Source organism: Protopterus annectens, chromosome 8.part0 (assembly GCF_019279795.1).
Source record: "Protopterus annectens isolate FY-2018-M chromosome 8.part0, PAN1.0, whole genome shotgun sequence".
NCBI lineage: Eukaryota > Metazoa > Chordata > Ceratodontiformes > Protopteridae > Protopterus > Protopterus annectens.
Genome location: NC_056741.1, coordinates 1,242,780,644 through 1,242,800,657, shown reverse-complemented (window position 1 = coordinate 1,242,800,657; position 20,014 = coordinate 1,242,780,644). Strand labels below are relative to the sequence as shown.

General features: G+C 40.1%; 1 long non-coding RNA gene across 3 annotated transcripts in view; it reads left to right on the top strand.

Moving 5' to 3' along the window:
* LOC122808083 overlaps positions 1 to 20,014 on the top strand; it is a 259,227-nt gene that overhangs the window by 238,582 nt on the left and 631 nt on the right. The window lies entirely within an intron of this gene.

Below are 20,014 nucleotides of genomic sequence, written 5' to 3'. Positions count from 1 at the left end.
TAAGGCAGGGCAGTCTTGAGGTTTATAAATAAATGTATGCGTCGTTGTGAGCTGAAGGAGTAATAGGTAGTGGGGGAATTCAAGCCATTGTAATTTTTTAGGTTAATACAGTGATGAGTAGAATGGTGACTGTTTGTAGCAAATGTTGCAATCTTGTTATAGCAAAATTCTAGTTTTGTTTACTAACCAACCTGCAGTCTTCCCTGAAAAGGTGCTCCATAGGTTAGAGGAGGGGTAAGATTGTTACGTTGGTAGGGAGAGGAACTTATTGTGTCTGTCGAGTAATAAAGTTTTTTGTGAGTCTTATATTATTTTGGATGTGCAGATCGAATTTAAGGTTTTCATCAATTACCCCTAACAATTTAGTATGGGTTACTAGCTCAATTGTTTTAGAGTTAAGAGAGAATATACTGAGGTCAGCTTTATTGATGAGTATTTCTTTTGAGAGAAAAGATCATAAGTTTAGTTTTTTTGACACTTAAACAAAGGTGATTTTTGTGAAGCTAAATTTACACAGTAGAAAATGCTGCTTGGGTAGTTTGCTGTAATATATTTGTGTTAGGAGCAGACAAACTCTAGTGGAGTCATCTGCATACTGTACTAGGGAGCCATGCAGGATAGCTTGGTGGAGATTGTTAATAAATGTTAGACAGAAGATACCTTAAAACTGAGCCTTTGGGTACACCTGTAGGGTTGTGAAGGCAAGGGAAAATAATATTCTGCCATTTAACAGCATGCTGTCTATTGGAAAGATAGCTTCTGAACCAATTTCATCACTTGGGGGATACTGCTATACTGTAGAGCTGGGAGAGGAGGATAGAGTGAGAGACGGTATTGAATGCTTTTGATAGGTCCAAGAAAAGGGCTGATAAATATGTGTCCTGAGTCCTGGGCTTTGTTGATCATATCTAAGAAGGATATTAATGCAGTGGATGTACTGTGGCCTGGAAGGAACCCGTGCTGTGTTGCGGAGAGGATTTTGTTGTTCAGAAGGTAGTGTAGGAGTTGTTTTTGCGTACATTTTTCTAGGATTTTAGAGATGGGGAAAAGTATAGCAATGGGTCAGAAATTAAGAGATTATTGGTTGATGGGCCACATTTATGAAGTGGTAAGATTGCTTTTTTCCAGAGACAAGGGACATAGGATTCTGTGTGGTTTGTGTTTGTCTTCTTTTACTCTTCCTCAGAATTACTGTCTGTTTCAAAGCCGAGAGAACATGGATTACTTTCTTTGCTTCCAGGGAATCTTGTGCATGCCTGTATACTTGCACTGTATTAGTGTGCCTTCGATATTTTGTTTTTTGGGCCACTGAGTTACCCCAAAGTTAGGCCATTTGAAGTAGGTATTTGCTGCATGCTTACCCTCTGATCTATCTTTATTATGGTTGGGTCCAGCCTTACCCAGAAAAGCTACTAATCTAGTAGAACTAACCCAGTCAACAAAGGATTAAATTAAATAAAAAAAAATAAAATCATTGTTGATTTAAGTTCCTTATGCTATAAAAATTGTTGTCCTCTATTAGTGGTCATTTCCTGCCTTTCTGTCAAGTATATAACAATGATTTATTTTCAGTTATATACATTATTATACCACTAAATGTGCCAGGGATACATTATGTACTCATTTCAATTTTGACTACTGGCATTTATACATGTAATGTGCTTTTGTAAAATTATACAGGCATATCTAGAGTACAGAAGTTCACAGAGAAAGAAATATACATTTCAGATATTACATGGTTTAAACAGACATAGTGTGTATGAAAATTATGTGTATGTCTGAGTCATGTGACTTTACTTTGTTATAAATGTGTCTGTTACTTGAAATTATAGGTTTAAGAAGTTTCCCAAGTATTTGCTATATATAGCATTCTTTTCCTATCCATGTTGTTGCTGTTTTTGTTGTTTTTGGAGCAGTTGTCTTTTGCTAAAATGTTTAGCTTGAATGACCCATTAAGAAGACAATTAGTATTTGTCTGATACTATTGATTTGATTTGCTGTGTAACTGAGTTGGTCATTTGTATGAAATGCTTATTAAAGAAAGAGCATTCTTTTGTTTACAGGATTTCAGACGTGTGTTGATACATTTCCAATGTTATTTTGACTTGTGTTTATAGTTGCTTGAAGGAATTAATTTTTTAATCTAATATGTTCTTGAGTTTATTTATTTATTGACATTTGTTAACCGGGATAGTCCTGCTGGGCTAGGAGCCCATTTTCAGTGGAGACCCAAGGAGGAAAGCTCCAATTACAGACAGAGAGATATTAAGTATACATAACAGTTAAGAGTACAATAATGACATGCATAAGAGATTAAAACAATCATTAATTGGCTAAAATAGTACAAGTTCAAATATATTCTGTAATTACAAAGGCACGCCAAACATTTTTTTTTTCAATGTGTGAGTGGTGTAAGTATCTAATTTTATAACTGGTGTAGTAATGTATATAATAGCAACCATGAGAGGGGTGAAAAGAGTGTCTAGAGTTGAAAAAAGATGTTGGTGAAAAATAGATGTGAGAGAAATAAGATACAAACAGGAATGTATTTAATGGTGGTACAATATAAATTGTACTGGAATGTACAATTCCTGTACAACTGGAACTGGTGTAGTAAGGTATATAATAGGAACCATGAGAGGGGGTGAAATCAGTGTCTAGAGTTGAAAAAAGATGTTGGCGAAAAGTAGATGTGAGAGAAATAAAATACAGGGAGGAATGTATTTAATGGTGGTACAACAAAAATTGTACTGGAATGAGAAGAAAGTGTGCTGTGAAGTTGTAATGAAGAGTGCACTACAGAGAGAAAGTGGAGCTAGGTAGAGTCATGGCAGGAACAACTTTTGGTTCTAAAAAAAGTGTAGTTTGAGTTCTTTCTTGAATTGTAAAGGGTGTGAGATGGAGCATAATTGGGATGGGAGGTTATTCCATGCCTGGGATAGGGTGGATTTGTAAAGTAATCTACCAATAGATTTTTTTTGGTTGGTAGATGTTAAGGAGTTGTTGGTTAGATGTCCGAAGTGTGCGAGCTGGTGTGTAGATGGATACCAAGGAAGACAGGACAGGGCATGAAGATGGTTTATAAAGTATAGAATGAATAATTTGTAACTGAGATAGTAGAAGTTGTTGTGGGAGTTCTAGCCATTGTAGTGAGTTGAGTGAGATGCAGTGGTGTGAGTTAATGTGGGGAGTTTGTGATAAACCTTGCTATTTTGTGGTACATGTGTTGGAGTTTGGTCAGGGTAGTTGCTTGAATATTAGTTAGTATAGGGGTGGCATAGAGTAGGGAGGGGAGAAGGAGAGACTGTGACAGGGACAGTCTGGCATCATAGGTTAGGAATCTACGATTTCGGTAGAGCATACCAAGCTTTTGGTGAGTTCTCTTTATACTTTGAAGGATGTGTAGGTTAAATTTAAGTTCATCATCAATGATGGCTCTAGAAGTTTTGTGTGGGAGTCATGTTGAATGGTGGTGTTATCAGAGGATGAAATGAGAAAGTTAGACTTTAGGTGAGAGAGAGTCTGGGGGAAGAATAGCAGAAGAGTTGGTTCATAATTGTTTTATAAGTTTGCTTAGTTGTGTTGTTTAAAGTATTTCCATGGTTTTCAGGCTTTTCCTCTATTAGACATCACTTTTTTGTCTCTGTGGGTATCCAGGTGACAGCTGTGAATTGCATTTATTTATTTGTTGGTATTTATTTACCAGGATAGTCTAGTTGGACAGTGTACATTTTCAGTGGTGACCTGGAGAGAAAAGCTTCTTTTATAGTCATACAGGGACATTAATATCAGTTATTATACTTAGATATACATAGACATTAATATAATTGTAATGATTATGGAGATATTCTAGTAGGAAAATATTACAGTACCAGCTCTGTTAAGTTACATAATTGTTCTAGTTATAGTTAGCTGATCTCCTAACATAAAGCAGTGCATATAAGTATTGACAGTATGAGATACGAGGTACCCCAAAATGTAGATTGGGCAGTTCAGACTTGCATAATATGCTGTGCATACTATTCCATGCTCTAATTGCCAGCAATACACAAATTGAATTTGGAATAAATCATATGTTTCAACAGCACTGAAATACAAGACTAGTCTGAAAATGTATTTAAAGATAGAAAGAAGTAAAAATGAGATTTAGTTGCCTGTGGAATGTGTTTGTCTTATGAGCTGGGGGGGGGGGGGGTACTAGGGCTATATTATAGGAAGATGTGCTTCTCCAGAAAGGAAGAACTCTTGAGTTAACATCTGTACTTTTTCCAGAGTATTGGCTGAATAGATGAATGTAGAGTCATCTGCATACTGACCAATGATGGTATGTGTATTTGCTTTATGAAGGCCATTTATGAACATGTTGACTAGAAATGGACCAAGAATAGATGCTTGAGGCACACCCGTCAATACAGAATAGAAGGGGGATAGCAATATTCCATCTGACAGCTACAGGTAGTTGAGACTAGATTCTTATATCATTAAATGCTCAACCACAAAGTGTTGAGAAGCAGACTGCAGCTGATAGTTTTCCACAAGAAACCCTTCTTGGTGCCCACTTCTAATTTTGCAGCAGTAACAATAGCATTGTTTCCAGAGATTGTGACCTCCTTTGTGTTTGTGTGACTGTAGAATACTGTAATAATAAGTTAATGAATGGGGTTCATGAGCGCTTGCCTCCACAAAGACAGATGAAAGCAATGCCATTTTTTTTCATGTTTGTGGTTTTTCAGGCAATTGTGGTCAGTGATGTGGTTTCTGGCATCTTGTCAGTCAATGTTTTATAGCAGTTCGGCATAAGTATATTTCACGATTTACTGCATTCAAAGTTTTTTTTTTCTGTTTCAAGAATGTTTATAATAACAAACTTCTGATTTTTGGTATGATAAGCAAATTAATGACAATACATGTTATATTGTTATATTCAGCATAGAACATTAACATGCTGGTAACTAATGGGTTTATCTCTTAAGTTGTAGCTCAATAAATTGGGGCTGTCCCCACACTGCTGCTGTCTTATCCCAAATATGAAGACCAAAAAAAGAGTCTACCAAGACTGGACAACAAAAAAGAAGTCTTCATAGACTCTGAAATATGGAAGAGGGCTGATGCAGTCACCTTGATGCATTTACTAAAACAAAAAGCCAGTAAATATTGTCAGCTGCCTGGCATAGAGGGATAAAGCCCTGATGATGTTGCAGCTGACCGGAGTTCAGCTAATGGTTCAGGTGCCTACAGGAGCTCGAGTGACTAACCTTCTGGCTTGCCCATCCTGCAGGGAGAGATGCAGCTATGGCCTTCCACATTGTTGACAATTTGTAGGAATACTGGCTGTTCACCCAGTAGAGTTTCAAGACAGCTGAGCTTATGTTAGAACATTTGTTATAGGTGACCTGCGGAAATTCTACTCACATGAACCTTTGATATAGGTCAGATGTGTGCCAAATGTTTGAATCATGTGAACTGCCCAGGTAGTGCATGCACGCACATGTACACACACATACACGCACATTTCTTTTTCTATGTGCGTGCATATGTGTGTGTATGCGTGTGTGTGGGTGCATCTATACACACACACACACACACACACACACATTATATATATATATATATATATATATATATATATATATATATATATATATATATATAAACACACACAGACACACACATACATATATGTTTATATACACACACTATAATTTCTTGGGCATTCCAAACCACCTGTAATTCAGTGGAAGCCCCTTCCTGTTAATATACACATGTCTTCTGTACCTGGTAATGGTTTCAAACCAAAATGAGTGCAGATTATACCTTCCAGGAGCTCAGGGCAATGAGATGAACAATATCATAAAAGGCCTACATATTAATGTTTCTCTCTCTTGCTCTTCTGGGCAACTATTTGACCTTTTTCACATACTGTAGCATAAGTCTGAGGAACTAATTTAGGATTCCCAAGGCTGATGACTGTGAGATTCCTAATGCATTGCCCATAGTTCACTGGATGGTCCCTGTAGCTAAGATGATTAGTGCTACAGATAACGCTGTGTCCACTAGAACTGGCATATCAAACATCTACCTCTATTCTGACTTGTGGATGATACAGGTCAATTAGGTCTCTGAACAATATGTCTGTTCCATCAGAAATGATGAACAATGTACTGGCCTGTCATGTGGTAATATGCCATGTGCTATCTGCACTTCCTCTGGCGTGGATGGTTGCAGTGAACAACAAAACTGGGAACCTGAAACTCTCAATGCATTTCCAGATGCCTAACAATTACTCTCACTCATGAAAACACCCGCTCACAAATCTGCATGCATGACACAGTGGAGACCGTGCAATATACATCCCATCACAATATTCAAAAGGGTATACACATGGGGCACTTAAACCCTGTGGTTGTGCTCTGCACTGACCTACCATAGCCATCATAAAGATTTACCTGACAGCATGTTAGCTACATTACCAAGTTATGCCAGGTGTAACCAATCCAAGGAAGGGCAGAAAAATGGCCAGTGTAAAAGTAAGGCATAAATGCTGACAGTGTTATCCAAGAAGGTTAATATAAGGATGAAAATAGTAGCCTATTCAGATTGATGCATGTTGTAGGAGAAATGTGACAAATCAATGGGTAACATGACAGTACAATGTTGCTCAATGCTACAAAAGATTTGAGTGGCAGCAATAGATACACACTTGGGTATGGGGATGCTGGCCATGTAAGGTATCAGGCCTTTACATACCACTTTAACATACAACATCTTACCAATGTGACTCCAAATCATGATATTGCTGTGGCATAACACCCCTAGGAGCTTTGATGCAGATGTTCAGAGGCCAGTGCTGTACAGCATGATAGAACTGTCTATGCATGCACATAATGATTTGCACTCTTATAATAATACACTGGTATGGGCAGGTATGACACTTATACGACAGTCTAGGGCTGGTATGTATCACACAAACTGTGCAGCTCAGAGACACAACTGAAGGGATAGGTTTCATTTTGGTGTCAATTAAGTGATTGTGCATACATGGTCAGACTGCTGAAGTGATCCCAGGGCAAAATAATTTATTTTGTTTCATTTTAGTGCTTTTGTGTAATTATATAAACTACTGAAGGGGCTACAAAGGGAAATAATTAATTTGTTTGTCAGTGAAGTGCTTGTCTATACTTGGACAAGCTACTGAGGCAAGTTGTGTGACAAGCATATGGTTTTATTTGCAGTAGGTAACTAACAGAAAAATGCAGGTAAGGTAACTTAGATAAACAATAACTATGGAGCTCCTTGCAGGGGATTTCCAAATTTGCCCCAACTAATAGATAAATGGAAATCAGGGGATTCTAATAGGCTGGCTATTCTTTTAGCAGAGGGGAATTCATATGCTGTCTAAATACTTAGCAGAGGGATTACCAACAGAAAGATTGTTCTGCTTTAATTTGAGCTACGCCTATCCAAATACTTAGCAGTGGGATAACCAACAGTTGGCAATTGAAAGAGGCGTTATTATGTAATATATCCAGTACATCTGTTTCTATTAGCAGTAAATCAAAATGTGTTGCTGGAGGAAAGTGTGTGCTCACTTGTATGTATGTATGTGTGTGTGTGTGTGTGTGTGTGTGTGTGTGTGTGTGTGTGTGTGTGTGTGTGTGTGTGTGTGTGTGTCGGGAAAAGCTAAAAGACACAACAACAATATATATATATATATATATATATATATAGATATATATATATATATATATATATATATTACTTGGGTACAAACAAAGATATACTCTAGACTTCCACTGGTTCACTAAGCTTCAGAGTAAAGTGATGAAACCTCACAGTCGGCAAGGGACTATAAATAAAGAAACACATAGAGGAAGCTGTTGGCTTTCCTGCTGTGCTACTAACCCTCCCCCAAAGGTGATGAAACCTGATCTCTTACTTGAAAAGCTGGCTAAATGTAAACAGTAGGATCACATGCCTTAAGTGCTTAACCAAAACAATTGAACAGATGAAAATCTTTGACACTCTCCCTTTAAGACTACCAGCTGACAGTGTAGTAGTAAGACTTAAGCCGTAGAATGTGTGATTAAATACTGTGATCTATAGTGTGGAATACTAGAAAGGTAGGGGTTCTAGTCTCACTCCAGACTACTTGGTGCATGTGTGTGTGTGTGTGTGTGTGTGTGTGTGTGTGTGTGTGTATAGATATATAGATATATATATATATATATATATATATATATATATATATATATATATATATATATATATATATACCCCTGCAAAACAACAAACTTGCCCTCATGGTCTATCCACCTGCAATGTTTATGCACTTTTTAGGCCCATAACTTGCTGTTGGCTTCCACACTCCTATTCTATAAGGCCTGATGATTTCAGCCACCTTAAGACTGCCAGCTGACAGTGGAGTAAAAAGACTTTAGCCATGGTACTTGCAATAAGTAGTCTGATCTATAGTGTATAACCCTCAATAGGTAGGGGTTCTAATCCCACTCTTCCCAACATGGTGTGTGTATATATCCATAGCATAGGTATGATAACTTATGTAAAGTAAAGATAGTTAAGGTTTTGCATATTTTATTTGTAGCGGGTGATGTGCCCCCCCCAAATGACTGACCACAACAAGGCTTGCTTGTATCAGCAAGCATTATAGGTTCTAAATTGAAAGTACTAGCAGCATGAGTTGTGCTGCATGCATTAGGTACTGTGATCTGTAGTGTTTACCAGTACATAGGTAAGTGTTCTAATCTACATACAGCCAACTTACAGTATGTCTGGTCCTGAACATGGGAACTGGCTGAATGTGCCCATGTTTGTGTGTGAGGCTGTTACAGCAGTTTACATCATGTTATGGGGCTATAGCACATGTGAACTTACTAGCATAATGGCTATACAGCCCTCACAATCAGAGACATCTGTATACCTCTTGGAACAGGACCAACACATATTGCCCCAGTCCAAGAGGGACTCAGGCAGATACTGTGTGTTGAGATTATGGCCACCCATCCAATCAAACAGATAGCACGTGCTGAGGTCCACTGAAGTGATCTGTGTACCATTAGGCAGGGTCTGTTTCAAGGGTGTGTTTGTCTGTTAGACAAATGTCTCACATAAGCATGTAGTACTAACATCACATAGTAGGTTAATGTCCTTACAGTGAGTCATCCATCTACTATGCTCCCTACAGATAGGCAGCATATGCACTCCAGCAAGGTCACACCTTGCCCTGAAGCAGACCTTATCACAAATTATGAATGCATGAGTATGCTGACTGCCACCTTTGTCCTTGGTAGACTGTCATACAGATGTGAACCTATGGAGCCATGCATGCATACTGCTGTACCTTGCTGAAGTCATATTTCTGCTGTGCTGCCATGCCATGCTGTGCTGCTTCACTACTGCCATATGTCTATATCTCCTCATATTCCTGAAACAAAAACATACACAGACCTGTAACATACCTATCATTGTGTTACAATACCACCAGTAAAACATCATACAACATAAGGTTAGCAAAAGTATGTTGCGTACTCATGACACATGCCAACATACAGTATATGTTGCTGACCACTACAAGTGACATGCAAAACAATACTGCATTACACAAGTGGATGTCAAGTAATATAGTCACCCTGTGCATCAGACACATAGCTTCATTCCCCTGCATCAATGGGAAGGATGTCAGGGATGTGGCACAGGTATCAGCACTTGCACAGGGTGATGTGTGGGGGTGCTGGAGGCCTATGATGGCACATATGGTTGACAGCATGTATGTGCATTAGGAAGGGGAGCAGGTTAGATGGGGCAAAGAGAGGTGCCGTGTGTGTCTGTAGGTGACCTGCATGTGACAGTGGTATGTGAGTGTGTGTGTGAGTGTGTGTGTGTACACAGTCAAGCTCAGTGCTAGCCCTATACATGTGTATGTTGGAGAGCTGCGGGGTGTATATGGTAGAGTTGACAGTTCACCATCTCTGGTCCTGAACATGGGAACTGGCTCTGCCAGGACTTGTACTGCCACACCATGCCCAAGGTCAGATGTGGTGCTAGTACCTGACTGTGACTGCTGTCTGCTGGGACTGTGTCCCCCACAAGACCACCCAGGACCACATGCCCATGGCTTGCCATGTCCTGGTGTGGACAGCACACTCCCTGCTGTAGCACTGGATGTACTGCCACTACAGGAACGTAACTATGCACAGCCACGTGGACTGTCAGCAGATGGTGTTGCTGACATACATCCACAGGTCCAGCATCCAACTCCATCCACACAATCCACAATGTGTGGTCTAGGACACACACTGTCTTAGTCCACTGTCTGTCCACTGCATAATTGAATCAATCCAGTGTGTTCCCAATGCAGTGGAGGCAGTCATGGATGTCAGACCGTGCTGCATCTATAACCCTAAGCATACATCTGGTGTTCCATTTAGAATGTGCCTGTGCCTTCATGATGGCCCAAAACATATGTCGAATGGCCCATGATGCAACTGGTGGTGGATGGACAGCAGTCCTCCTATGAGCACCACTGTCAATCCGCTTGCATGGGACCTTGCCAGCTCTCTGGCTATGGCCAATGTCTACACTCAGTGATGCCATAGTTGCCACACTGGCCTGTTCATGTCTCTACCCTCTGAGTGTCCCATATATGAGGCCTGTGGGGACTGGTTCTGTGTTGGCATACTGACTGTGTGTGGTGACAATGGGGGCAGAAGAGGGATGTCAACCTCTGGGACAGATTTCGCCCCCGACAACCCCACCTGTGCCTCACTGTGGCCACTATCCTCATCAGAGTCTGAAGAAATACTGAGATCAGGTGGTGTGGAAGAGAGAGACCAACCCCCCCCCCAGTCACCTGTGGAAACCAAGACAAAACCAGTACATTACTATCTGCACTATTTTATGTATGGAAAATCCACAAAGAGTCATAATAATAAGGATCAACAATTGCATTATCACTCTCACATCCTCTCACCTCCACTTTCATGCACAACAGACTTCCTCACAACAACAGACTATAACAAGCATGTCAGGTAAATCACATGACACTTGCACAGTACAATGTACCTTTTAGGTATGCAGTATGACACTATACCTGATAACACAGCACATAAAACCCAGTACACCTATTTTAACAAATATATACAAATACAAGTTTCAATGCCTAAGGTATGTACCATCAACCTTTTGGTATGTACAAGGCATGTCGGATTAATTGCCTCATGTATACCAGGAGGCTTGTTCATTCTGTAACTGCAAAAGAGTTTCTGCTCATTCAACTACACTCCTGTGATTACCCACTCTAGGAAACTTAGGTAACAGTTCCAGACTGGAACATACAAACATTCTATCTAGTTATATACAACATTACTTGTACATAGGGTATTATCCTGACCCTCACCCTTAATATCATATGTATGTTCCATAACAAAACAGTATCAAGCTTACCAGGAGCAGGACCATGGCCTTGGACAACTCCTGATGTACCTGTAAAAAGGTAAGAGTGGGGTAATTTTAGTACCACCACATGTTGCAGTACAAGAAGGTAATACCTGCATCTCACATGTACAGTAGCTACTGTATTACTTCATGTATTGCTGACATTCTGAGTATGAGTGTACAACTGAGCTAACCCCACCCCCCACAGCATACAGACCTGACACCCATGTAAAGGTATGTACAGCCTGACAGAATGACTGCCACAGAATTGCAGTGGTGATCACAGTAAGCTAACCAGCACAGACCTCTGCTGTGAACACTGTGGCACCCACCTGTACAAGGTATAGTGTGATGGATGCCTGGGAGCTACTGTATTACTTCATGTATTGCTAACATTCTGAGTATGAGTGTACAACTGAGCTACCCCCCCCCCCACAGCATACAGACCTGACACCCATGTAAAGGTATGTACAGCCTGACAGAATGACTGCCACAGTATTGCAGTGGTGGTCACAGTAAGCTTGCCAGCACACTCCTCCTGCTGTGGGCACTGTGGCACCCACCTGTACAATGTATGGTGTGATGGATGCCTGGGAGCTGTTATGTGTCTCTAGGTTTGCCAGAAATTCCTCAGTGAAAATGAGTGGTTGTTCATTGCAGGCCCTCCACCAGTGATGGCATGATCCCTGCCTACATCAGCTGCCCTGTGTTGTGCAGCATTCACCATGTCCATAGCACAGTGTTGAACCTGCTTGTATGTCCTATCCTTGTGGCCAGTCTCATTCACATCCCAGATAAGGTCTGCCCACAATGCAGCCTGCTGTTCCCTGTTATGCCACCCCCTGGATAGGAGGATGTGATGAAGCCACCGTAGTCTTTCAAGTTTGTTCTCTGCATTTGAGAAGGGGGTATGCCTTCTGTGATACATAGTCCTGAAACACACCAAAATGGAAACATATTACAGGATCAAATACATGGATGTCCACTATGTACAGATACAGCAAGAACAAAAAAGCCTGCACTATCCACTGATTGCTCACACATGTCATACACCACAGTGTGACAACATATGTGTGTGGATACAACCGAGATAGTATCATTACTGAGGTAGTTCCCTGTGTGCCATGAGAGATTCTGCTGTATGATCATAAAACCAACACTCTGGTCCACTGTTGTGTGTCTCCTAAGGCCAGCCACCCAATAATATGTCATATGACCAGTGCCAGACAAATAGCAGTGTGCTGTTATGACCAATATATTGGGATGTCCAACAACACCAGTGTGCCACAATGACAAAAGACAATACAACCCTAATATATTGTATGTCCCCTGTATGTATAAGACAGCAGGGTATCAATGATATCTCATTACCACATGTCTAAGACAGGTTTACTGCTGTAGTCCCTATTCCACATACATCTATACTCCAATCTGCATCCTGTTGTACACAAAAAACAGTTACATACTTGGTGGAGTGCAGTACTCCTCTGTTGAAAAGTGCTACTACTATGGTGTTACAAAGGTGTGCTCTGTGTGAGGGAAGTCTCATACAGAATGTTTGCCCATAGCCAGTTGCTTTCATTTCAACATGTTGCTCATTAGCAGGTAATTGCCTCTAAACCAATCTGTGACTGATATGCTAACTGTAACCAAACCAGCTGAGTTGCAGTATCATTAGCCAATGATGTGCAACCACTGTGCAATATATAAGGCCTGCATGTACAGCAGGGCCCCTTTCTTAGCTGCTGAGATGGACATTACTGGGGTGAGGAAACTACATCATCTCAGTGGGTAGGTCTGTAGCAGAAACTTTACATAGACCTGTGTGCACCACAGGCTGTATTTGCTGCTGCAGGTAATAGACATAGGCAGTGAGTTTGAATGCTTTAGATGGCAACAAGCTGTAGTTGTATCTGTGTCAGCTTTGTTGTAGAGGTAGAGCCAGGGTGAGAGTACCCCTGACACTACAATTATGGCATGTGTTTAAGGTATGTATGTTAAGCAACTGTGTCAATAACAGAGTATTAGGCGACATATAGTAATGCTTTACAGATATGTGATGTATGTCCCTACCTGTAGGTCTGTGACTTCCAGACGTGAAAAGCAGTTATATACTTTACAATGCTTTGTGTGGATAATGCATGCATGAGTCATTAACTGAAGTCTTCACAGTAATGTAATTGAAATGCAACAGAACACTAGATTTGAACCCTGGACTATGTGTGGCAAAATGTACTGTATGCAAGGCACTTAACAGACTGAGCTACTGAGTCAATGTTACAGTGTGTGTATTTGCAAGGTACATGTGCACACATATAGGTTGTGACATCCATTAGTATGTGTATGGCTTTATATGGATGTCTTTCTGCAACAGAGTCCCAGTTGAATATGCATTTTGCCATGAATGCCTTAGCAGGTGACTTTCTACATGTTGCTAATAAAAGGGCACATTTACCTGCTATCACAGGCCTCAGTTACATCCATTATCATGTCTTTGGCTGTCTAGTGGTGTACTATTGCAACAGAGTTCAAGGTACACTCCCATTTTTTTCCATTATTTTTTATTCCAGTTTTGCGGTGTAGCATGGCGTGTAGCTCTGCTGAAACACTCCTAATGATTGTAATTGGCAATTACTATGCCTTGTTTAAACCACCTGTTTTATGTAAGAGTTGCGTGGCATGGCAGGTTAATGCAGTGTGCTGCAGGTGTGATGGGCTCTGGTTCAAAACACGACAGAGGTGTGTCTTACAATGTTAGAAACACATATAGTCATTATCTCTCTATTAAACTGAGCTTAGCAAAGTTGCACAATGAGCTCCTTGCTAAAAAAATAAAGAAAATAAAAAAAGGGGGGGATTAGACAGTGGTGAAATGGGGCAGGCAGATGGAAAACATAGTGAGATGCAGAGAGGAATGTGCAGGAAGGGTGAAGAAAAGAACCATAGCTATCTATTTCTTGTACAGCAACAACTGTGCACGTTGACAGAATTTGTATTCTCAAACCCCAGAGAGAGGGGTGAGGACAACATAACAGCATTGTCAAGCTAATAGGACTGAATTACGTGTGTCCAGTGGACACATGTGAAATGGAGAGCTATACATGGGACAATAGTCTTTTTGGGACAGATGCCCATTTTTTTTAAGGTGAGAGTGGAATGTTGGGGAAGGGACATAGGTACATTTGGAGGAGGTAAGTTGGGTAGGTAAGGATGCATTTGCAAACAGACAAGACAGCAGATAGAGGCAGTGTGTGACACATGATGGGGGTGAACACCTTGGATAAGGAGGGTGTTGTGGAATCAGCAGTGTGGCTCACATCCCCACCCATGGGAATGTTGACACTGCTCTATCATTCCCCCACAGGTGCCTGTGTGGCCAGCATGCCCTCAATCCGGCACAGGCGGTGGTCATAGCCACAGTGAGCTATCCTGCACACTAAAACTAACAGCTCCACATGGGCGACAACACCCCATCTGTGCCAGTGAAGCTGGACTCCTGAATGCCCCACTACTGCACCCAAAAGCACACAGCTTTGCCAACACTGTCCGCCATGCCAACAGTTGATTGAAGTCAAATGACTGTTGCATAATTCCTGTCTATTGGGCTCAATATAGGCTGTTTTCTCACCCTTACATGTCATTCAGCAACATTCAAAAAAGCGCTACATCACTTAGCATCTCTACACTGTGCCTACACAGATTTTATTAAATCCTGGGGATTATCTTTCAAGTTAAACAATGCCTTCTCTGTGTAAAAATCAATAAGTACTGAAAATGTCTAGCTTGAATAACATTAGGTTAATGTTAAATGTGTCATGCACAACATTTCCTAAAGGTAAGGTAGGTGAAGGTGGATGTGATGTTGAGGAAGGGCTGTCATATGAACATGATGCTGACTTGCTGATATCATGATCTACTTGATACAGGTGATCCTACAGACACTGATCTCACAGTGCTGTAGGACTGGAACTTAAATGAGAGGTTCTGCTATGTGCAGATGAATGCTTGCATGGCCTGTATGAAATCTGCTGTGATTGAACCTACCCTTACTATTTCCACCACCTTTATGAGAAGCACTTGTAGTGTGATGTGATATGCCTCCAATGGTCTGGGGAGTACCCTGTCCTCTGCCTCTTCCAAAACTGACACCTATTGGTGGAGTGGTGTCAGCTGCAGGTGTATTAAATTATCAGTGTACTACCTTTTGTGGTTTCGTCTTTGCCATGTCTCTATTTCCACATTGGCAAAATGGAAAAAAAAACGTTGGTTCTGTCACCTATGAACTTATTTGGGTTTGGTAGGTCCTCACTAGTATACAAACTACACATCAGTGTGATCACGGCATTATACCTACTCCTTGTCACTTCCAAATAGTGCTGGAAATCCTAATGTATACCCTGGAGGACCATTTCCAACTGACTATCTGTGGCAGTGCCCTGATCCCTAACAATGTCATGGCACATTTGCTGCAGGGCAGTCAATGCTTTACATGTTTCCAGGAGTAGCTGTGACATATGCCTGTACCCCTTTGTAAAGCTGCAACTGTGGACACTGCTACCCATGAATTTCTGATATTGTCCAGAAGGTGCTCCTGTGGGTATGGAGATACTGGTGCAGAGGTGCATGGGTTTTCTTCCTGTGAAAGCTATAGTGTAATGTCATCCCATATTTGAATTTGTAATCCAGTTTCACTTGCTACAGAGTTACTTACATGTTGTTGTGTGTGCGATCCTCCTGTTAAACTTGGCGACTATTTTCCTCTGGCTGTCTCATAAATATAACTATATTATCATCATTACCGTCAGCCATTCTGCTGCTGATATCCTTTCAATTTACTTGCATATTGGAGCTGCTTGTTTTTGTTGTTGATCCTGTATAGAATTAATTACACCACTACTCTGGTACAGGAGTACACTACTGTATGCTGTGCAATGATTTTTGGGGGAGACTTACATGCACATTCTGTTCAATGTCATTATGTGCAGAAGTGGAGGGTTCACCTGTTAATAGTAATTGTCATGTGTTACATGTAATCATTCCATTTCACCATTCAATTATGTATATAAATATGTTCCTCTTGTCAAACCAGCCTTCCTCGGGTCTATGTTTAATCGTCAAACAGCAAGTTCATTGAATGGCTGTTCATCGAACACTAGTTATTAAACCTTCCTTTAATCGAAAGGCCATATAATTGTAACAATTTTCATTGAATGATGATAGCTGGCCAGCATAAAGGAATGGTAATGAAGTACTTACTTACCAGTAATTTAGCTATAAGGAAACCTGCCCTTTCCCCACTGTAGTACAATCTCGGATTTGGTATATATAATTGGTGGGGGGGGGGGCACAGCCCCCATGGAACAATAGGTGAACAGCGGGCACTTGTTATGTGCAGGTTACAGGGCCCTATATATACAAACTCCAAGATAACACTACAGTGGGGAAAGGGCAAGTTTCCTTATAGCTGAATTACGAGGAAGTACTTTGTTATGCTTTCTTTAAGTTGGCCAACTATCATTGTTCGCTGAAAGTCATTACGATGACATGGCTTTTCAATTAAAGGAATATTCAATAATTAGTGTTCGATGAAGAGCTGTATTCAGCAATTAAACATAGACCTCCTTCCTGAGTAGAAGTCTGTTGATGACCAGTGTGCACACCATCTCTGATTATGTCAGTGTCATTCTCATCTGTGTTACAGTCATCCCCATGAATGGAGAGGAGGTTTCCCCATCAGGTGTTAATGTAATAAGTACTTGAGGTCTCGCCAGTAGTGCTATTGGAATTGCATTCTGCCATAATTTACTCTAGTATATCTTACAGTATCATTGGCCCTCTTCTTGCACTGTGTTAGGGTGTAGATCCTTCCACCAACAGCCTTTATATTCATAACCACTTGGATCCAGGCCTTTGCCCTCCTAGCTTGTTTGGGTCCCCCTTTTCCAAAAAGGTATTTGCCATATGCCCTAAGGGCTGCCACAAGGATGCAGTTCACCTCACAGATAAAATTGTCCATTTTCTGTCTGGATCTCTGCTGGTGCATCATTTGTTTGCATAACATGACATGCTAAAGTCATATACTAAAACTTTTAATGCACTCATCAGACAAACAACTCAACAATAAAAGCATGTCTGCTTTCATCACAAATAAATCAAGGATATGATTACAAAACTAGGTTTGGTGACACAACACCCATATTCACATGCACATGTAAAGTCCCAATCCAGCAAGTTAAAATTGTGTTGTAATCTGTTCAGCATCATCAACACACTCCTACTACTATTGCAAGCACTTTGCTAACAGATTTGCATCTTTCCCTAACACTTTCCAGTATTTATACTGTCATCCTTCTTTTAAGAGTGACAGTCAGAAATCCACCATTAAAGCAGCATTTATCTGGACACAGCAGTACATAGTTAAATGCAGTACATCAGACTACAATCACTTCAAAGTATGTACCTGCATCCTGTGTAGCACGATGACTAAATGCCACCAAACTAAATTTCCAAAATATCTTTCATATTGCCATCATGACCAGAGCCGGATCCAGCACTAGGCGACTTGAGCAGTTCTCTAAGGCCCGATAACACTGGGGGGGGGGGGGGCAATAATAATAATACCCCCTCCCTCACATTTTCTTCTTCTTTGATCATTGAATTTTGATCTGATGAGTCTGAACATCCACGTGTTTACTTCCTCCTTTATGAGGTCCCTGCAGCATGCTAGGCAAGTGATGATATCTCAGTGGCTTCTTCCATTCATGTAGAAGGGTGTGGGGTTATGTTCCTTTAGTAGTGTTTTTTTTTTTTTTTTAATTTTTGTCAAAGATAGGCTGTCCAGATTTTCCCAGAATGTCCAGATTTTTGCCTCATATTTGGTCTGACTCATGTTCGCTGTTCCACTTTCTTATAAAATGTTTCTGGCAAATCAGTGAGAACTAAAGTCTGTAAATAATTACACACATTTGATTTTCAGATTCAGACTTGTTTCTAGCCTTCAGAAAATGTATTCTAATATTTAGCTTAGTACACAGGTCAGAGGATAATGGCTGTACCTCTTAATCCCTCCTAAAAATTATGACTTTTAGAGAAAGTGGTGAATTACACTTAATAAATGATGACAGCAATTAGAGTTATAGAGTTCTTTTACTTCAGAAAATGTACATTATCACTTATTCATATTTTGTCAGTGTCTCAGATTAATAATACTAATATTTTAAGTGTTGCTGACCCTGATTGCTCCTAATTATTTCTGGATTTGTTCCTAATTTGTTGAGGGCTATGGATGGTGACTGTTTGGAGAAAAGGTGGTGAATTACAAATCAGTAATGAAAATAATTATAATTATAGGCTTTTTTACTTCAGAAAATGTGCATTAATTCACGTTTTCTTAGCCTGTTAATGTTTCAAGTTAATAGTACAAATATTTTAAGTGACTCTAACCATGATTGTCCCTAATTATTTCTAGATTTGTCCCTGGTTTGTAGAGACTGAGCTACAGATGCTAACCGCTGACTATAGAAAGCAATGCAGAAAGTTAAAATAGGTATTGTTGTGGACAAATTGGTTCTGTACACATGCACACAAGTATATATGTGGAGAAACATAGCACACACACACACACACACACACATATATATATATATATATATATATATATATATATATACACACACACACACAGAGACACACATTTTTTTGTTTGTTTTCATTGGCAAATGGCTCTCAGTGGTTTTGCTGTGAAACTTGAACTAAAGTTTCAAATTTAAATCTTTGTGATCATTGTAAAAGTAAAGATTGGTTCAAACAATTTTTTATGATAATTGGAGTGAGACAGCCAAATAGTGGGATATTGGTACGGTGAGTGCAGGAGAGGGGCATGGTGGGGGGACAAGATGAAGGGGTGCAGTGGAAGGAGGGCCCAGACCATTGTACTACCTAAAGCCCTATTTGACTGACTCTGATCTGGCTCTGATCATGACTACATCCATACACATTTCCAGAGCTGTTGTCAGGAATTCCCATTCATAAATAACACAAATTTCATCAGTATTTACATGAATCATCTGCATCTGTCCAGCAGGTCAATAAAATATACAATTCTTCTAGTAAACACAGTTATCTAATATCAGTATGAACTGCTTCCTAATAGTTTCTAACATGTTTGCTATTTTTTTAAATTTGATTAATTTCATGGTTTCCAAAACCATTTGCTATCAATCCTGAGGGATTTCAAAGTTAATGTTACCCCAAACTTATATGCAGAAATTCATGCATGTTGTATGCAAATTTGGCTTAGTACACTTATCTCTATGAATTGCAGTAATACATGGATATGTAAATCACCAAATCTATATAACCAGACCTCAGATGTTTGTGAATGCACTAAGATGAGATGTGGATACCTAAGAGGAAGTCAGCTGTACTCATGAACATGCAAACAGTTTTAGCAATTCTCCGGTGTCCGTATTCTTAGAAAAGGAAAATGGAGTCACATAAAACTGCATCTGTAAAATCATGAAGTATAATACATTTCCATTCTGCATACTGTCACACATCTCAT